Consider the following 20,468-nt stretch of genomic DNA (forward strand, 5'->3'; position numbering starts at 1 on the left):
GATAACCAAAATTTACGGGATTGGCTAACAAAAATAGGCCATCAATTAGGTCCTTCCAACACTATAAACTCTATTAAAAAGAAAAAGAAGGCCCCTTGGTTTACACCATCTTTGAGAATAGAAATGGGTAAAATAAGAACACTAGAACGTCGGTGGCGCAGGCACTATGACATCATTGCCCGCGACACCTACAAACAGGCAAGAAGACAGTATCATGCTGATATTAAATCAGCCAAAAAAGCCTACTATCTTCAGGCCATCGACACGGCTGCTCAAGAGCAAAGAGAAATTTTCAAAATAGTCAAGGACTTTATGAATCCTTCTGCCTTGCGGCAGGACATTCCGCCATCTCAAAGCCTATGTGATGACATCTCAGATTATTTTGACAACAAAATTGCTAACATTGTAAGAACCTTTCCACCAGCTTCCTCCATCCCAGAAGCAGATGAAAGAGTGGAGAGGGTTAAACCTCTAGTTAGGTTGGATACTTTTGCTCCTGTCTCTGTTGAAGACTCCCTTAAAGCCATTCTCGCAAGCAAATCCGGATCTCCCTTTGATCCGTGCCCTCCCTTGGCTTTACAAACCTTAGCAGAAACTATCAATCCTATTATAAACAGTATTATAAATTCATCACTGATGACGGCAGACGTCCCTAGTGATTGGAAGCTTGCTGCTGTCAAGCCGCTTCAGAAAAAGACTCTTGCCGACCCAACCACCCTTTCCAACCTTCGCCCGATCTCCCTGCTCCCGGTGATGGCTAAATTGACTGAAAAATGTGTGAATATTCAACTCACGAATTTTTTGGAAGCAAACGACATTTTACATCAGAATCAGTCAGGTTTTCGGTCAAAACACTCTACCGAGTCTGCCCTACTGTTTACAACTGAGACTCTCCGTATGGCCATCGACCAAGGAAAAAAGGCTGTCCTAATTCTACTTGACCTGTCGGCAGCCTTTGACACGGTCTCACATAACATCCTAGTGGACCGTCTAGCTGCCGCAGGGGTAGATGGGACAGCCCTGACCTGGCTGAGAAACTTTCTCAGGGACAGACACCAAATTACAGTATTGGGCCAGTACCAATCTGAAGCAAAGGCCCTTAGCTCTGGAGTTCCCCAGGGTTCGAGCTTAAGTCCTATACTTTTTAATCTGTATTTGGCTCCCCTGATAGATTTGATTGCTTCCTTTCAGATCAGTACCATCTCGTATGCTGATGACACCCAGCTTATGCTAGTACTAGACAGGGAGCAGGCTGGCGCCGAAGAAAATCTCAAAGGATGCCTAGCTGCAACATTTAAATGGATGACAAATAACCACCTTAAATGTAATGCGGGTAAAACGGAAATTCTACCAGTTGGGAAAGAAAATCTGTTTTCCCCGATAGGATGTTGGCCTGACGGGGAGGAAACTCCCCCTAATACCATCACATCAGTCCGGAACTTAGGCATTACATTTGACAATCAGTTGTCCTTTAAACAACAAGCTGTTGCAGTAGCTGGCACGTGTTTTCACATCACTAAAACCTTGAGAAAGTTCTTCGATCTTCTGCCATTGTCAGCCAGGAAAACTGTTGCTGTAGCCTTGATTACTTCTAGGCTGGACTACTGTAATAGTCTATATGCTGGAACCAATAGATCGGTACTCCACAGACTTCAAATGGTCCAACATGCAGCAGCCCGCCTAGTACTAGGCTGGCCACGCAGATCATCAGCTTCCGCGGCAATGGATGCTCTACACTGGCTTCCAATTGCAAAGAGGATCCTTTTTAAGGTCCTCTTGATTACCTTTAGGGCTTTTCACCATCAAGGCCCTAAATATCTAAGCCAGGGCTTTAGACGATATAATCCAGTACGCTGTCTAAGGTCTGTGGGTCAGAATCTGCTGGTTATCCCTAAATTCAGACTGACAACAAAGGGTGGTAAATCTCTCTTTGTGTTGGGTGCCAAGGCCTGGAACAAGCTCCCCCTTTTCTTACGTTCCATGTCGGATGAAACCCATTATAGGAAAGCACTAAAAACCTGGGTATACTCTATGTCCGATTCAGCTTGCATAGCAATGGTTTAAAGATGCAGTGTCCTGTGTGAGATGTTGTCTACCTCTTCCCCCCCCTTCTCGTACACCTGAGTTGGGTGAGCGCCAAGATACTCCCTGGAGTGATAGCAGCGCTATAGAAGTGGATTTTACATTACATTACATTACATTACAGACGCTTCCTAGAACCAAAAACGAATTAAAATGAACCAGAAGATAAATAGTGAAAAATATAGAAGTACTGACAAGTCCCGGTCCTGGTGAGACCCTTCTTAACAATATATTATAGCGTGGTCAAAGTGGCTAAACCTCCCAGACGGCAGACCACGGCTGAATTATGTGCGGAAGTTCTAAGACTTACTCGCAATGGTAGATATGACACACCGAGACCTTGAAGGCCTCCTATGCAGCACAAAGCAGTACTCACTCAAGAGGACACTCTTGCTAGCATAAGAAACCCATTTTAGGTGCTCATTAGTAGTAAAACCTCATGGAATTACACGCCACCTGATTCCAAGTGTATCAGTCTCCATCCAATTTTTCCAACCAGACCCCATTCTGCAGAGTAAAATTGCATGATACTTTGGCTGTAGCAGCAGCCATGCCTCATTCCAGTGTTTTTTTGCCTTCCCTTCCCCACTTCATCCACCCCTCCCTCACCCCAGGACTACCCAGAGGCTCTCACATACATTAAATGTGATAAATGCATGCATTAAACTCCATGTAATTGTGCATTCTGTATGGTTTTTAAGACCAGAAAAATCAGTCCAACATAGGTATACCAACCTTGAAAATACCAGCCATTTAGTAAGACTCTGCAAAGGCCTGGCTGGACATGATCCTTAAACAGACTTTATATAAAACGATCTTTATTCATTTTTAGCCTGGCCTCTCTGTCTTTGTTTGCTGTATTCATCAGTCAGGGAGCATCAAAGCAGCTCTAGAACACATGTTAAAGTGCTTTCATCTTATAGTTACCGTTCTGTGTGGCAACCCTAGGCGCACACAGTAGCTCCACATTCTAGGGGGTATAGTTTGCTCCATGTGAAATGCAGTAAAATACACTGCGGCTATTCCAGCAGCAGGGCGCCCAGGGTTCCCTCAGTTCTGCTCTGTCACCAGCAAGCAAGGTTAGTAGCATCTAGTCGAAGACAACAGCACCTGTGAAAATGCAAAAAAAACATGGACGTACATAAAATAACAGCAGCATCAGCTGCAGACACACCTCAACCTTAGCCTCATGTATTTCTATTTCTTTCGTTTACTGAGCGCACTAACAGCCAGCAGTGACTGGCATGGGCGTCACCCCACCACCCGGATTTGTCACTTGCCCTTTAAAAAATATGTCAAGATCGCGCTGCTGGTACAATGCCGGCAGCGCGATCTCGACATGTTTTTTTAATCATACCTGCCCCCCCTCCCTGAATAAATATCTGTGGGCGCCCATGGCGACTGGTGATCTTTGAAAGTGGCGGGAGTAATTTACTCTAAATTGCCAAGAGCGAGTGAGGAAAGCAAGTTAGCCCTACTGGCATCTAAAGGGTCTAGGCTAAGGTTCACTCTGAAACATTTTTGAAAGAATTGTTGTTAAATGGTGCATTTTAAAGCACTTTTCTGTATAGCATAAATTTGATAAAAGTCGTAAACTCTGAAATAAATCTACCACTTTCACGGTGTGCATCAAAGCCTGACCCTCATCAGGAGTTTTGCAGGTTTGCTTGCCTTAGGAAAAAATTGAGACAATTGTAAATATTATGGGGCAGATTTACAAGCCCCTTGCGCCACTTTTGCGTCACTTTTAACATGGGAAAAGTGACGCAAAAGTGGCGCAAGGGGCTTGTATATCTGCCCCTATGTGTTTTTAGCACAACTTCCTAATAAAAGACCTAACAAAGCACAACATTCAAAATACAATATTGATAAGATTCTGTATTTTGCTGTAACATAATCCCAGGTAGAGCAAGGTAGAGGGACAGAGGGGTTTTGTTCTTTAAAAAATAAAATATCATGTTACTGTTAGTCTTCCAGCCACAGATACAGTGATACTTGCACATAAGCATAAATGCATATGTACAAATGCACCAGCACCTTTTGGACCGTCCCAGGATTCCATGATCCGTGGAGGATCCGTGGAACCCTGGGATCTGTGGATCTAGGCAGTGGCATTGCTAGGTTGCCATGGGTACTAGTGGAAGGAAAGTAACTGGGCCCCCCCTCCCTAGGGGGACATCTCAGTCTGTCAGCTGCCTCTGACGCGCCTCAGACAGAGTCTGCATCTGCCATATCAAAACTCACTACTGTTCTCATACACATACTATTGTATTTACACTCGCTGCACTGCATTTTTGCAAGTCAAAGTCATAACACAAACAAGCATTTGCAATGCAACAGGTCTCGCATTTGCGAGTATTTAACCTATTAGCATTGTAAATGACAATGGGGCACATGCATCAATGTAGGCTTTAGCGATTCCATAATTGTGATTATTAAGGAATTGCAAAAGCCTATGCATGTAGGAATCACTATTAAATTAGCGATTCCCAAACATTCCTTAATTGCGACTCGCAAATTGTGACTCGTAATTAAGGAATACCTTCCCATTCATTCCTATGGGCCTACAGGCCCATTGGAGTGAATAGGAGATTGCATGCACAATTTGCAAGTACCATTAGGTACTCGCAAATTGCGCATGCACTTCAAGGGTGCAAGGGTGTCAAAAGGACACCCTGTTGCACCCCTGAAATTGAATTGTGCACACATGTTGCGCACACACATGCACCAAGAGCATGTATGTGTGACCTGCAATTTTGAAAAATGCACTTTAGTGCATTTTTTGAAGTTTTTGCAAATTACCATCAAGGTCAAATTGATGGTAAATTGCGCCCCCATTAGCAAAATCGCTATTTGTGATTTCATCATGCATTGCATTTAAGGAATCGCAATTTGCGATTCCTTAAATGCACTCGCAGTTTAAGAAATCGCAATAAATTGCGTTTTCTTAAATTGCAAGAGCCTCTTAGTTTCATGCATCGCAGAGCCCCTTTTTGCGGGCGCACGTGGACGATTTTTGCAAATCGCACCGTTTGCGCTCGCAAAAAAGGTTGATGCATGTGCCTGAATGCCTTTTATTTATGTTTTAAAAAACAAAACATAAATAAAAGGCATTGTCATTTACAATGCCAATAGCTAAACCTGCGTAAATGTGAGACCAATTGCATTGCAAATGCTTGTTTTGTTGTTTTAGGAACAAAGAGATTAAGTGATTTTCCCAGAATCACAGGATGTTAAACCCATTCTGAGACTGGAACCTAGTTCACCAATTCCAAAGTCGGCAGCTCTGGCCCTTACACCACATCCTCTGCCCTAAGGGATTTTGAGCAGGAATCACAGTTTCTGGGACAAAATATGGAAAATGAAGTACTGTTTTTAATATCCTGCCCTGAAGTTACATTGAAATAAGGATACCCGATGACTCTATGGCATCAAGGACAGGCCTAGCTAGGCTTTCCTATGACATACAAATGAATTCTGGGATTTGTAGTTTTGGACAAAATCAAACAAACAAATTGGACCAACACGCCAGAAAAAAATGACTTTTGAAGGGAATACTTTAATGTCCCTGATGACGTGGAGTCATATTGTAACGTTATATTGTAATTGGTTCTTGATTATTTTTAAAGACATTCCTTGCTAGTTTATCTCAAAAGGGTATGAATGTGAGGTAGGACAATTATAATTTTAATGTGAAATATGAATAATGGAACTACTAGTAAAACACCTCACTGACTGTCCCTTGACAGGGTACATTTACATCCTTTGTCTGCATTTGGGTTTAAGGTTTTTCGGCAGCTTGCCCGGCTTGTACGTGCCATGGGAGTTTCTTGCCCACAGTGAGTGCTTCTTGCTCTGAAAACCTAAATGATCCTTTAACCTTGTTTTTTGCAATTGTATGCTCCAGCTTGACATGACCTGTGGTTAAGGAAATGGAAAGCCTTGTCGCAACAAAATGCCCTTCACCTGCGCTACACTAATCCACGTAACCCACATTTCTCTGGTGGCATTCTATGGAATGTACAAGTCAATTTAGTCGAACGCGTAACGTGCCTTAAATCGCGAGCAGAGGTCGGTTAGTTCTTACACACGATAGTTGTCTGGGCACGTCGTCAGTCATTTAGTCAAGAAAAGACGAGGGGCCATCAGGAAACTGGAACTGCGGCCATACAGAAGCGAAACTACAATTTAGCTCAGAATATATTTGCATGTTTTAGCACTGAGCTTTATTAATCTGTCTCCTTTCGATTAAACATTTCTGCCCTCCGATCCCATGTTTGCCTGCAGCAAAAACTAGCAATCTCTGCCTTTACAGAGTACAAGGCGAGTGTGAGCAACGCAGTACAGAGCATCAGCGTCAGCTTGCAAACTAGCGATACTCCGCATGAGTCCGTACTGCATAAAACCCTGATAGACACAACACTCGCTCTGCCTTGCTGGAATCAAATTCACTGTGCAAACTCCATTGCAACTCAGTTCTTCTTCACAAATGTTGGTAGGGCACAGATAAAGGTCACCGGAAGAACACACAGAAGGGGCCACAATTTACAGGCAAAGCCTAATTCACATGACCAAAAAACAATGAGTTAGGAGAGCCGCAAGAAAAAACAAGCATTGGCATAGCCAATAGGTCTGGCCTTAGGGACCTTATAAGTGTTTAACCATGCAACAGTTAATGTTGTTACCCCAAAGATATTGTGCTGCAGAACTAAATATTTATAAGATCCCAAAAGCGAGACCTATTGGCAATGCCAATGCTTGTTTGTTTTTATGATGAAAGCTATTCATGAATTCCAATCAATAGAGAAACAGAAAAGCATAAGATACCGTGTTGTTTATCTGTTGGATATAAAAAAGAGACCTCTGAGACATCTTGTATCCAAAGAAAGGGATGATGTGAGGCACCGGCAGCTCATTTACTCCAATCATTTGGAAGAACTTTTGTTTTATTTATTAATGTGGAAGGTGTTATATAAACAGGAGCCAGGCCCCAAAGGGCATCAGAGCACCTCACATTTACATATGTTAAAAATAAAATATATACACAGAAAAACATGAAAAGAAAACAATATCCTGTGTTTGCACCAGGGTACAGAGCGATATTACAGAGTACATCAAGTAGATTAAATAAGCCAAAAGCAGTGCCTAGATTTAGCTGTAATTTGTTAGATAAACAAAGATAAAACACATTAATGTTTGGAAACTCATCTTTCAAAAAGGAGTGCAGTGGTTAAGAAGTAGTTCCTAGCCCAACCGATCGTCTTTTGCTATAATCGCGGCACCCACGCTTTACTTTTAATGTTAAAAGTAAAGCGCGGGTGGTGCGATTATAGCAAAAGTAAAGAAATAGATGTTTTTTTCTATTTCTTTACTTTTGCTATAATCGCGGCACCCGTGCTTTACTTTTAACATTACAAGTAAAGCGCGGGTGCCGCGATTATAGCAAAAGTAAAGAAATAGAAAAAACCATCTATTTCTTTACTTTTGCTATAATCGCGGCACCCGCGCTTCACTTTTAATGTTAAAAGCAAAGCGCGGGTGCCGCGATTATAGCAAAAGTAAAGAAATAGAAGTTTTTAAGCAGATGCAGTGTTGTGCGCGCGCGCCAAAAGTGAAAGCAGATGCAGCGTCGCACGGTGCCAAAAGTGAAAGCAGAGGCGGACCGAGGCGTGCGCTTGTGCACGTAATCGCAAGCTGGTGGCCGCTTTGGTAGCACTTCCAAAAGCCGCTCTTACTAAATGTCTCGCCAGAGCAGCGCATTGCCCTGGCTCAGGCGAGACCTAAAAAGAGGCACAAAACAAACAATGACGGCCATAGTTTTTTTTCTTCACAGTGGCGGCATAGTTTTTTTCCCTCACAGCCGGTGCCTACTCTTATAAAAGCACTGCAGCCACCGTCTAAAAAAAGAAAATATAAAAAAATACCTGCAGCGCTTTATAAAAGCGGGCGCCGGCTGTGGGAAAATAAATCTGTGACCGCCATTGTTGTTAATCAGGGGCTGTGTGCCCGCCGTGCTTTATAAAAGCGGGCCCCTGCTGTGAAAAGAAAAAAGCTGCTGCCACCATTGTTTATATTGCCCCCACCCCCGCACGCGTCGTTGTTTGTATGGAAGCAGGTGCTGTGCTGAAATATTAAGTGCAGCACCAGGGCGATGAAGAGCAGAGTTGTGAAGCAACCCCGGGGCAATCAGAAGCAGACAGCAGAGAGGTGAAAAGTGGTCCCTTGCAGGAAAGCATGTACCGCGTGCAACAGGAGAAAGTCATTTAAAAAAATCAAATCCCCCCGTTGCTGCAAGCAGTAATGGGCAGAGAGATGGCAGGGGGAAAGGGAGGCGGGGTGAAGAAAAAGTACCTGAATCGCAGCGGATGACGATTAATCAAGGGAAATTAATGCGTGGTTGAGCGGTGCTGCATAGCAAGATAACGGAAGTGACGTATCAGGTCAGGAGCCAATTAGAAGGCAGTAAAGTAGAGGGCAACAGAGGAATCAATCTATGAGAAGCAGCAGGTTGGACTTACCTCCTTTTAGTAAATACTTTAGTCTTGCAGACAGCACATGTGCGCTGCCTGGCTCGACCTATAAATCATTACCTAAGCTAATAGATTTGGCCCTTGTAAAGTGCATGCATACAAATACATATGCAGGCACCCAACACTCACTTTGCTGCCGTCACATAGGCATATCCTTCATGCTGCATTCACACAGGCATAAGACTCACGTTGTGATGCAGCGTGGAATGCAAAATCCCTCCCTTCTTCACAGATCATAGATCACACACAACACTGCATTCGCTGGTGGGGCCCATAACACCAACATACACCCATCTAATAACTTGTTTCAAAGAGGTGATTGTTCCACTCGCTGTAATGGAAGAGAGTACTCACATAACCCTATTCAGAAAGATCTAAGCTTCACCTTTAGTACTCCTCCCATGTATAGGCCATGGATCCACTAGCTGCAGGTTGAAGTGATATCAAAATCTATAACATCATTTACATAAATACATTTCCTCAAATAATAACGACCCAACACAGTTCTTGTGATGAATATTAAATTTTATCTAAATAATTGAAATTCGATTCTCTGGGTTTTAATCAAGCAAAATAGATCATCATAGTTACCTATTCTGGCTAAAAGTCGCCCTCTAAGTCAAAATCTCGGTCATCAGTTCATACTGTCAGAGCCTTTGGAAAACAGCTGTCCTGCAGTGTCACCGTCCTCTCCGTCAGCATAACATCAGGAAATCGCAAATCTTCTGAAGGGTCTCGACCGGAAAAACTTTTTCCCAACCTCTCTAGTCTACCATTTTTATAGTAAATTTACATTCCAAAGTGTAACGATTGATATTTTGAACAAATTTGATTGGTCTGTTGGGGAAAGTTCGACTTCTTTCCCATACATATAATGTGTCTTTAGATATAGTTCCAATCCACGCAATAGTATCTTTTCATTGTTTCTTTCAGAGCAGCTGGCCGAAAGCCCGGGGTATAGCCTTGGTTGTCACAGTTGAGTCAAGCTCGTGTAAAGGCCGCGGCAGCTGATGGCGACGCATGCGCACTTCACCCAGAGATGCTCATAATGGAGTTGTTCTCGTCTAACAGGGACGTCGGCCATTTTGTGGCCATCAAATGGTCAACTTAAGCAAAGAAACACAAAAAAGTAATTAATACATAGAAATGACTAATAATCTGTTATCCCCTTACTAATACCCATATGTGTATGTATTTATCTAGCCGAAGCAACACTTAATGCGGGTTATATTCACATTAATAAAGCACAAATCACAGATACAACACGAAAGCAACATATAATCATCAGTTTTTTTTCTTCACAGTGGCGGCATAGTTTTTTTCCCTCACAGCCGGTGCCTACTCTTATAAAAGCACTGCAGCCACCGTTTAAAAAAAGAAAATATAAAAAAATACCTGCAGCGCTTTATAAAAGCGGGCGCCGGCTGTGGGAAAATAAATCTGTGACCACCATTGTTGTTAATCAGGGGCTGTGTGCTCGCCGTGCTTTATAAAAGCGGGCCCCTGCTGTGAAAAGAAAAAAAGCTGCTGCCACCATTGTTTATATTGCGCCCACCCCCGCACCCATCGTTGTTTGTATGGAAGCAGGTGCTGTGCTGAAATATTAAGTGCAGCACCAGGGCGATGAGGAGCAGAGTTGTGAAGCAACCCCGGGGCAATCAGAAGCAGACAGCAGAGAGGTGAAAAGTGGTCCCTTGCAGGAAAGCATGTACCGCGTGCAACAGGAGAAAGTCATTTAAAAAAAGCAAATCCCCCCGTTGCTGAAAGCAGTAATGGGCAGAGAGATGGCAGGGGGAAAGGGAGGTGGGGTGAAGAAAAAGTACCTGAATCGCAGCGGATGACGATTAATCAAGGGAAATTAATGCGTGGTTGAGCGGTGCTGCATAGCAAGATAACGGAAGTGACGTATCAGGTCAGGAGCCAATTAGAAGGCAGTAAAGTAGAGGGCAACAGAGGAATCAATCTATGAGGAGCAGCAGGTTGGACTTACCTCCTTTTAGTAAATACTTTAGTCTTGCAGACAGCACATGTGCGCTGCCTGGCTCGACCTAAAAATCATTACCTAAGCTAATAGACTTGGCCCTTGTAAAGTGCATGCATACAAATACATATGCAGGCACCCAACACTCACTTTGCTGCCGTCACATAGGCATATCCTTCATGCTACATTCACACAGGCATAAGACTCACGTTGTGATGCAGCGTGGAATGCAAAATCCCTCCCTTCGTCACAGATCATAGATCACACACAACACTACATTCGCTGGTGGGGACCATAACACCAACATACACCCATCTAATAACTTGTTTCAAAGAGGTGATTGTTCCACTCGCTGTAATGGAAGAGAGTACTCACATAACCCTATTCAGAAAGATCTAAGCTTCACCTTTAGTACTCCTCCCATGTATAGGCCATGGATCCACTAGCTGCAGGTTGAAGTGATATCAAAATCTATAACATCATTTACATAAATACATTTCCTCAAATAATAACGACCCAACACAGTTCTTGTGATGAATATTAAATTGTATCTAAATAATTGAAATTCGATTCTCTGGGTTTTAATCAAGCAAAATAGATCATCATAGTTACCTATTCTGGCTAAAAGTCGCCCTCTAAGTCAAAATCTCGGTCATCAGTTCATACTGTCAGAGTCTTTGGAAAACAGCTGTCCTGCAGTGTCACCGTCCTCTCCGTCAGCATAACATCAGGAAATCGCAAATCTTCTGAAGGGTCTCGACCGGAAAAACTTTTTCTCAACCTCTCTAGTCTACCATTTTTATAGTAAATTTACATTCCAAAGTGTAACGATTGATATTTTGAACAAATTTGATTGGTCCGTTGGGGAAAGTTCGACTTCTTTCCCATACATATAATGTGTCTTTAGATATAGTTCCAATCCACGCAATAGTATCTTTTCATTGTTTCTTTCAGAGCAGCTGGCCGAAAGCCCGGGGTATAGCCTTGGTTGTCACAGTTGAGTCGGGCTCGTGTAAAGGCCGCGGCAGCTGATGGCGACGCATGCGCACTTCACCCAGAGATGCTCATAATGGAGTTGTTCTCGTCTAACAGGGACGTCGGCCATTTTGTGGCCATCAAATGGTCAACTTAAGCAAAGAAACACAAAAAAGTAATTAATACATAGAAATGACTAATAATCTGTTATCCCCTTACTAATACCCATATGTGTATGTATTTATCTAGCCGAAGCAACACTTAATGCGGGTTATATTCACATTAATAAAGCACAAATCACAGATACATCACGAAAGCAACATATAATCATGCAATTTCTGAATATCTATTATTAATATGCTTACAAATTTAGTTTACGTCATTAATTAGGCCATGCAAATGCAATTCCCACGTGTATTTCTTATATTAGTAATGTTGATCAATTCACACAGCAAACCATTAGTATAATTACTATTAATTAATTAATCTTATTAATCTAAACATTCAAAATGGAGAGGGTATACGATTTTTAAAGAAAAACCCCACTTCAGCAATCCCCCCTTTGGTGATTTTATCACCACCACAACACTAAATTGATTCACCCTTTTACGGAAAATTTAAATGTATTCTTGCTCTTAATTATAGTTTAGTTTCTTCTTCATCTCTTTTTGCCTTTTTATACAAACTTTCTTTCTACTCTTCTAAAGCTATTTCTGTTAAGTCTCCATCTGGATCCTTCTTTCTTTTTAGTTTTTCTATTTTTATTTTATTCTTTGTTTTCTTGTTTTTACAACACATACATCCTAATCTTAATATTAATAAAACGAAAATCACACAAGTTAATGGAAATAATATTTTACCTATAACTGTACTACCTATTTTCACTAAGAAATTTTTAATAGCAGCAATTTTCTTCCCAATCTTTTCCCAAACAGCTTCAACCTCCAGTGGTACAATTTCGTCATGCAATTCAGTAATATTTTTAATATAAATCTTCAAATCTTTGCTTTTGTCTGGAATGGAAGTGCAACAATGTTGAACTTTCAGCATTCCACAGACTCCACCCTCTTTTGCCAATAATATATCAAGGGCAAGTCGATTTTGCATTACCATAGCACGCATGGCAACCATTTCAGTATTGACCAATAAAAATCCTCCAGCGGAGCTTGTTGACAAGCGATCCACTACTGTTGATAATCTTCTAATATTGTTCGCATTCAGAGATATTCCCATTGCTGGTATCAATGCTTCAAAAATGTCACCTACAATTTCTGCCCAAGATTCTCTTTTACTACGTCTTAAATGATTACCTAACCTATGTACGCCATCTTTATCTCTGTACATGTGAAAGATTTATGGAAAGACCAGGCCTACGTAACATGTGCCATACCAATGATCTGGCAAACGATAATATGCCCTGTTCCCACAGATAAAATAAAGTCCAGGAAAGACTGGATCTCTTCCACCTTTAAATCCCCATCCACCTATGATTCGGTATGTATCATGGCACTCACTATTCCCTACAAAACGATTAGCATACGCCGTTTGATTTCTTCTTATACACAGTTTCCCTTTCTAAGGCCAATCTAGAGCCAAAGTTGGATTAGACTCTCCCTGCATATGTTTTTCCATTTCTACATCCCAGACTGTTTTCTCCCCTTTTCCTTCAGATCCCTTTCTTCTCATTTTCAATCTCCTTTCCTCGACCATGTCTAGGAATGTCTTTTCTTCACTCTTCAAACTGCATGTCAAATTATTTTTAAAAATATACTCTAATGTTAGCTCCTTAGTCACTAAGAAAAAATCACCTAATACTTTAGCTGGTCTTACTTTGTTTAGTTTGTTATTAGCAGGTACTTGCGCAAAAATGTTATCTACATCTGAAAAATAATATTCTGATTTTCCTGTCTCATAAAATAAGCTTGCTATCACACTACATGCTATTCCATATGTTGCTGGAAGGTGATGATATGTCACTCCCTCTGACACAGAAGCAGGTAACTGCATACATACATAGCAATCCCTTACATCCATGGTCTTCATACAATAACTTTGAAAACACATTATTTGAAAAATCATTAATAGACCTAGCTTTATGTAAATAATTCTTATCTATTCTAGTTGGAACTACCTTTTCAATCTTCTTAATGTTAGTGATGTTCTCAGTGTGTCCTTCTAATGTATCGATAGTGAACTTGTAAGAAATCAAAAGAGCAAGTATGCTCCATAGAAGCATTAATAATCCTGTACAACAACAACACATTTTACACCATCTCCTCATGAATGTACATCTTCTTTTGCTATTATCTATGTTAGCCATTTTGTTAATTTGGACTGTGTCTTTTGACTTAGCCTCTTTATTTCGCGACTAGTTTTCTAATCTTAGGCCTCTAAGGCCCTACTTAGTTCTACCAGTATCTATCGTTTGATTCAATTGTTACTTCTTCATCAGTAGTTTTCTAGATTTTCTCAGTTTGGCATTTCATCATTTTTCACTTCTTTCAGTTCATCCAAATACAGAATTTCCTGATCTTCCGTTTCTTCTTCTCCGATGTCGGATAAGATAACTCTCAGGATTCCTGCTTCTTCTTCTTCTTCAACCACTTTCAGTACAGCCTCCTCTGGATTTCCTTGACTATCTGCCTCTTCCTCCGTTTCAGGCAGTGCCATGTACGTCCATTCTGGTGACTTATACTTCTGGTTAGGTTTCCTCGTTCTTTTTCCCTCTTCTTGATTAATCTCTTCTTCTTTTGATTTGTCTAGGTTTGTCACTTCATTCACCTGATCTGCTCCTGGTGATTTCACTTGTGTCAGCCGATATCTCAATCTCTTTATTTTGTTTGGCCACACTTCATCCTTTTTGACTCTTTTCTGTTTACTTTCTTTATTGTTCTTTTCCTCTCTCCAAGCTCTTTTCCTTAGAACTCGTCCTTCTGGTATCTCATTTTCACTCTCTTCAGATTCTGTCTCAACTTGCTTTTTCTTTTCGACAACTTCTTTTTCCACCACTGTTTTCCCTACTTCTGTCCCTCCTAGGGGTCTCCGACACGCAGTCTTCCTGCTGGCTACTTGTCCCTTCACCTAGCTGGATGTTGCAGTTCCCTACGCCTCCTCGGGGGTCTTCCGCAATCTGTCCCTCTCTCTCTCTGTACCTGTCCCTGTTTCACTTTGATTTTTAATTTCAGGTGGAATTTCTCTTGGTCTTTCATCTGAAACTTCCTTCTCTCGAATTTCTTTTACTGCTTCTTCGTTGTCTTCTCGTTTTTTCTTTCTGTGTTCTTTTCTGGGACCTTGTCTTCCCTGTTCGTCTTCAGAATCTGAACTGATATCAGAAATCTGCAATTGTCTTCTCAGAGAGATACTTTTGGGGACTAATATTTGATCAGGTTCTTTTTCCCCCCTTTCAGGATTTTCTTGTGTTCTTGGCTCTACGTTATCTGATTCAGTACTTGACTCTGATTCGTCATAGTACTCTTTTCCTTTGCTGTCAACTGGATTCGGTATCCTCAAAGTATGGCTTGCATGGATCCAGTTTTTCACTCCAGCACACTTCACAGCTGTTGTTGTGGTCAGAATGACTTGTCTTGGTTTTCCCCACCTTGGAACCAAACAATTTCTTCTTCTGTGGACTTTTATCCTTACCCAGTCTCCTGGGCTCAGATCATGGGCTGGCTTCCTTTCAAGGGTGGTGGCATCCGCTCCAACCTGATGAAACACAGAATGAACTGCGTCAGCCAGGCCTTTACAGTACTCCAACACCATGTCATCAGTTATTGTCATCAGCTTGTTGACTGGAATGTAAACATGCCTCATTGCTCGTCCCGTGACTATTTCATGAGGACTTAACCCTGTGGTTCTGTCTGGTGTTGCTCCAATGGTCATTAAAACAAGAGGCAAGACATCAGGCCATTTCATACCAGTGGCTAAACACATTTTCCCAATTCTGTTTTTGATTGTACCATTCATCTGTTCAACCACACCAGAAGCCTCTGGTCGGTAGGCACAATTTAGTTTCTGTTGTACATTCAATGCTTCACAAATCAATTTTACAATCTCGTTATGAAAATGTCCTCCTCTGTCTGATTCAAGAGTCACAGGGAACCCAAACCTAGGGATGAATTCTCTCAAAAGTAGCTTTGCCACTGTCATCCCATCATTTCTTTTTGTTGGGAATGCTTCCACCCACCTGGAGAACAGGCAAACTACAACCAGAACATACCTCAGTCTGTTACACGGAGGCATTTCGATGAAGTCAACTTGCATTCTGGTAAAAGGTCCACCTTCCCGGCCTATGGTCCCTAGACTCACCACTGTCTTTCTCCCAGGATTGTATTGCTGACATATCAGGCATGTCTGACACAGGCTTTCTGCTACAAGTCTGAATTTTGGATTGTACCAGGTCTGCTTAAAAGACCTTATCATGGCGTCTCTCCCTATGTGTCCCTGGCCATGATACATCCGTGCCATGGTAGACATCATGCTATCAGGCATTACTGGTCTTCCATCTCGATAGACCCACACACGGTCCTTCTCTCTTGGTGCACACCCTGCTTTTATCCATTGTTTCATTTCCTCATCTCCTGACTCTTCCTGGAATTGTCTCACTTCTTCCCAGGTTCCTACTGTGTTAGTAAACATTACTGAGCAAGAAGACATTTCTCTCTCCTTGGCCCGATTGACTGAATTCTGGTTCCGTGCACAATACTGTGCCATATCATTAGCATACCTATTCCCAGTAGTGATGTAATCACTTCCTTGACTATGGGCAGCAGATTTTACCACAGCCAATTGTTTAGGCAGCTGTATCGCCTCAATCAATTTCCCAACCACTTCAGCATTCTTTATAGGGGTTCCACTTGAGGTCAGGAAACCTCTTTGCAGCCAAAGCTGGCCGAAATCATGGAGGACCCCGAAGCCATACTGGCTGTCAGTTATCACACTTTTCCCAATTTTACATGCTTTGGTCAAAGCAACGAGTTCAGCTACTTGAGCTGACCTCACTCCTTTCAAATAAGATGCTTCCATCACTGCTGCAACCGTGCATACTGCATATGCTGCGCTTAGCACTCCTTCATCTGTTCTCAAACATGACCCATCAACAAACAACACAAAATCACTCTCAGGCAGAGGTACATCCTTTATATCTGGTCGTGGCTTTGTGCAGTACTCAAGCACATCCAAACAATCATGATCTGCTTCATCTCTCACATCCACATTCTCAGCATCAGGTAACAATGTTGCAGGATTCACATTCACACATCTCGCAAGGCTCACATTCGTTGCACCTAATATGACCTTCTCATACTTAGTCAGCCGACTATGGGTCATATACTGTGTATGACTCCTTGTTAAAAGAATCGCCACATCACGTGGTACAAACACTTTCAATGGATACCCCATCACAATACCTTCACTCTGCTCCAAACTTCGACATGTTGCAGCCACTGCTTTCAGACACCCAGGTAAAGCTGCAGCCACTGGGTCAAGCATTGAGGAAAAATATGCAATTGGTCTCCTCAATCTTCCATGCTTCTGGATCAACACAGAGAGTGCACATCCATTTCTCTCACTGCAGTACAACTCAAACTCTTTCTCATAGTCAGGCATGCCCAGTGCTGGTGCTTCACACAAACCCTCTTTTAATCTTTTGAATGCTGCCAATTCTTCCTTGTTCAATTCAAGGAGATCTTTTACATCACTCCTTGTTAATCGCACCAAGGGCTTTGCAATCAGGGAAAAGTTACTAATCCACTGACTGCAATACCCCACCATTCCCAGAAACATTCTCACCTCTCTTTGGGTCATGGGGGCTCTCATTCCTTTTATAATTCTGATTCTGTCTATTGTTATTTTTCTCAGTCCTTTCTCAATTTTATGTCCCAAATATTGCACTTCTTTCTTGCAATACTGTAATTTTGCTGGTGACACTTTCAATCCTCCGTCTGCCAAATGATTCAGTAGTGCTATTGTGTCTACCTCGCAAGCTTCACGTGTTTTTGACGCCACCAAAAGGTCGTCGATATACTGCACTAGTACTGAACTTTCAGGCATTTGCAGACTTTCCACAGATTTCTTCAACAATTGATTGAATATTGAGGGGCTCTCTGTATACCCCTGTGGGATTCGGCACCATGCCAAAATCCGCTCTCCAAAACGAAATGCAAATATTGACTGACTGTCGTGGTGCAATGGGATAGAGAAGAATGCATGACATAGATTAATTACTGTATACCATTCCGCATCATGGGGAATCTGGTACAGAATTACTGATGGGTTTGGCACGATGGGACAGTATGATACCACAATTTTGTTTACCTTTCTCAAATCCTGCACTATCTTGAATTTCCCATTAGGCTTTTTCAGTCCCATTATCGGTGAATTACATGGACTACTCATAATCTCTCTCAAAATTCCTTGCTTGATCATTTTCTCAATTATTGGAGTAACCCCTTCAATTATCTCCGGTGTCAATCTGTACTGAGGGACATTTGGATAACTTATTCCTTCCTTCACAGTTATTCTGACTGGATCTACGTTTCTCATTAACCCTACGTCTTCTCCAGTAAAATACCACACTTCTGCCTTCACTGACTCTTTTAGTTCTTTAGGTAATTCATCAGGGTTGAATATTGCATCAGTCTCAGTTACCTCATTTTCTCTGTTAGCTATAGTCATTTTATATAACACATCCTCATCTGGTGTTTCAAAGGCTATTCCATCTGGAGTACAGAATATAGTGCAATTCATCTTGCACAACAAGTCCCTACCTAATAAATTCACCGGACTGGTGTCACACACAACAAAGCGGTGCATTTCTGTGAATTTCCCTATACTAACTTTCACTGGTTCTGTCAAAAATGTTTTTAACTGTCTCTTGGACACACCAACCACTTGGATTGTTTCATCCGAAAGAGGAAGATTCTTAACATCAGCTGATCTAACAGTTGATCGAGTAGCACCAGTGTCCACTAGGAAAGTAATATTTTCATCATTAACCTTCCTGTCTACAAATGGTCCTGTCTGGTCTACTTCTAGAGTTGCGCCAAGTACGCACTCTTCTTCCTCCTTTCGGCACCGTCAATAGCTTTCCTCTGAGTCACTCCCATCGCGTTGCAGCCAATACTGTGAAACGGCGCGAACGCGCGGCGGTTTATTTACCTGTTCTTCATTGTAGAATCCTGATTCACTACTATACTTCTGGGTGTTTCTGCTCTGCGGAAAAGGTGGTTTTGGCACCTGATTCTGTGAAGTAACCACCTGCTGCTGTTGCTGCAGTTGACCACTCACCTCACTCTGCACCTGCGGATTCAATGATGCGTTTTCATTATTAGTATTTGGAGGGTATTTACACTCGAATTTCCAATGCCCTAACCTACTGCAATTATGGCAGGGGAACTTCTTTTTAGCTTCTTCTATATTACCTTTCCCTTTTCCTGGGCCAAATCTCGGTTTAGTTCCTGGGTTATTTGCTTGTTCGACCAACTGAGCTTCCTGCCTTTCAGCTAGCTTTACTTGTGCCCACATTACCTTTTCCTTTAATTTTCGCTGTTTAGCCTCAATCTCGTCACTGAAATATTTAGCATGTCTCAGTACTTCATCTATTTTCTTATTCTGCCAATCAACTGTATGCTGCTTTATCATGTCACCAATTTCTGGGCATAAACCATATACAAATCTGTATACGAAATGACTCAAATCCTTATCACTCAGGTTCTCATCTCCACTGAACTGTTTAAAAGCTTGAATTAGTCTCTCATAGTATGCATGTACTGATTCCTTTGCTTCCTGATGCGTTTAATCAATCTTTACCCAATCTGTCTCTTTAGGGGGCACTTTGTTTTTCAAAAATACCATAACCTGTTCATACTTCTTCATTACTTCAGGGTCTGGGCTCCTGTCTTAGGATCCCTAGGGTACTCCTGAGTTGGCCAGTTGATCATCAACTTGCACTCAGACCACAAATCTGCTGGTACTATCTATCCACAGTACCTTTGATAATTTTACAAATCTGTCTACCTGTCTGTACCACTCGACAGGCTTTTCGCCTAGTCGAGGGAAATCATTCGTAAATGACAAAATGTCCTGTCTTGTCCATGGGACATGTACATATCCTCCTCCTGGGATCTCTCTCATGGGGTATTCAGTCACTACCTTTTCTTTTTCTCTAACAGGGAATGCCGAAACTGTCCTGTCTGAGGCATCATTACGTTTTCTATACCATTTACTTCTCCATTTATCCACATCTCCCCATTTTCTCAATACAATGATTAAGGGCCATATGTAGGTAGCATACAATTTACCACTTCTTAAATACCGAACTTTACCGATTCGGTATTTAAGAAGTGGTAACTTGTATGTAGGTAATCATTCGGTAAATATTACCGAATCGGAGAAAATCGGTAATTACCGAATTGGTATTTACCGATTCGGTAATGAGGCATACCTTCCCATTGATTCCTATGGGCCTGGAGGCCCATAGGAATGAATGGGAAGGTATGCCTCATTACCGAATCGGTAAATACCGATTCGGTAATGGGGGAGCACAGTCAAGGGTGGCAGGGTGTCACATTGACACCCTGTTGCACCCCTGATTCCTGCATGTGTGCACATGTGGCGGACATACATGCCCTAAGGGCATGTATGTCTGCCACATGGCACTCTTTTTTCAGCAAAATATTGCTTTTTGCAATGTATTCGGTATTTAACACCAACCTATATTTGGTGTTAAATACCGAATTTCAATTCCCTCACAACACTCATTAGAGTGTTACCTACATCTCATTTCAGGATTCGGTATTTACCGAATCGGCAAAATTACCGATTCGGTAATTTTACCGATTCGGTAAATTACCGAATCCTGAAAGATGCCCCCTACATAGCAAATGCCAAAATACCGGTCG

The 20,468-nt window shown here is 41.9% G+C and overlaps 1 long non-coding RNA gene across 1 annotated transcript in view; it reads right to left on the reverse strand.

The window, feature by feature from the left end:
• Positions 1 to 3,016: 3,016 nt before the first annotated feature.
• Positions 3,017 to 20,468, reverse strand: part of LOC146799535 (uncharacterized) — a 139,751-nt gene continuing 122,299 nt past the window's right edge. Inside the window, exon 4 of the long non-coding RNA XR_014968936.1 lies at positions 3,017 to 3,192. This is a non-coding gene — a long non-coding RNA (uncharacterized LOC146799535). The remainder of the gene's footprint in view (positions 3,193 to 20,468) is intronic.

The sequence above is a fragment of the Triturus cristatus genome, chromosome 9 (genome assembly GCF_964204655.1).
Source record: "Triturus cristatus chromosome 9, aTriCri1.1, whole genome shotgun sequence".
Lineage (NCBI taxonomy): Eukaryota > Metazoa > Chordata > Amphibia > Caudata > Salamandridae > Triturus > Triturus cristatus.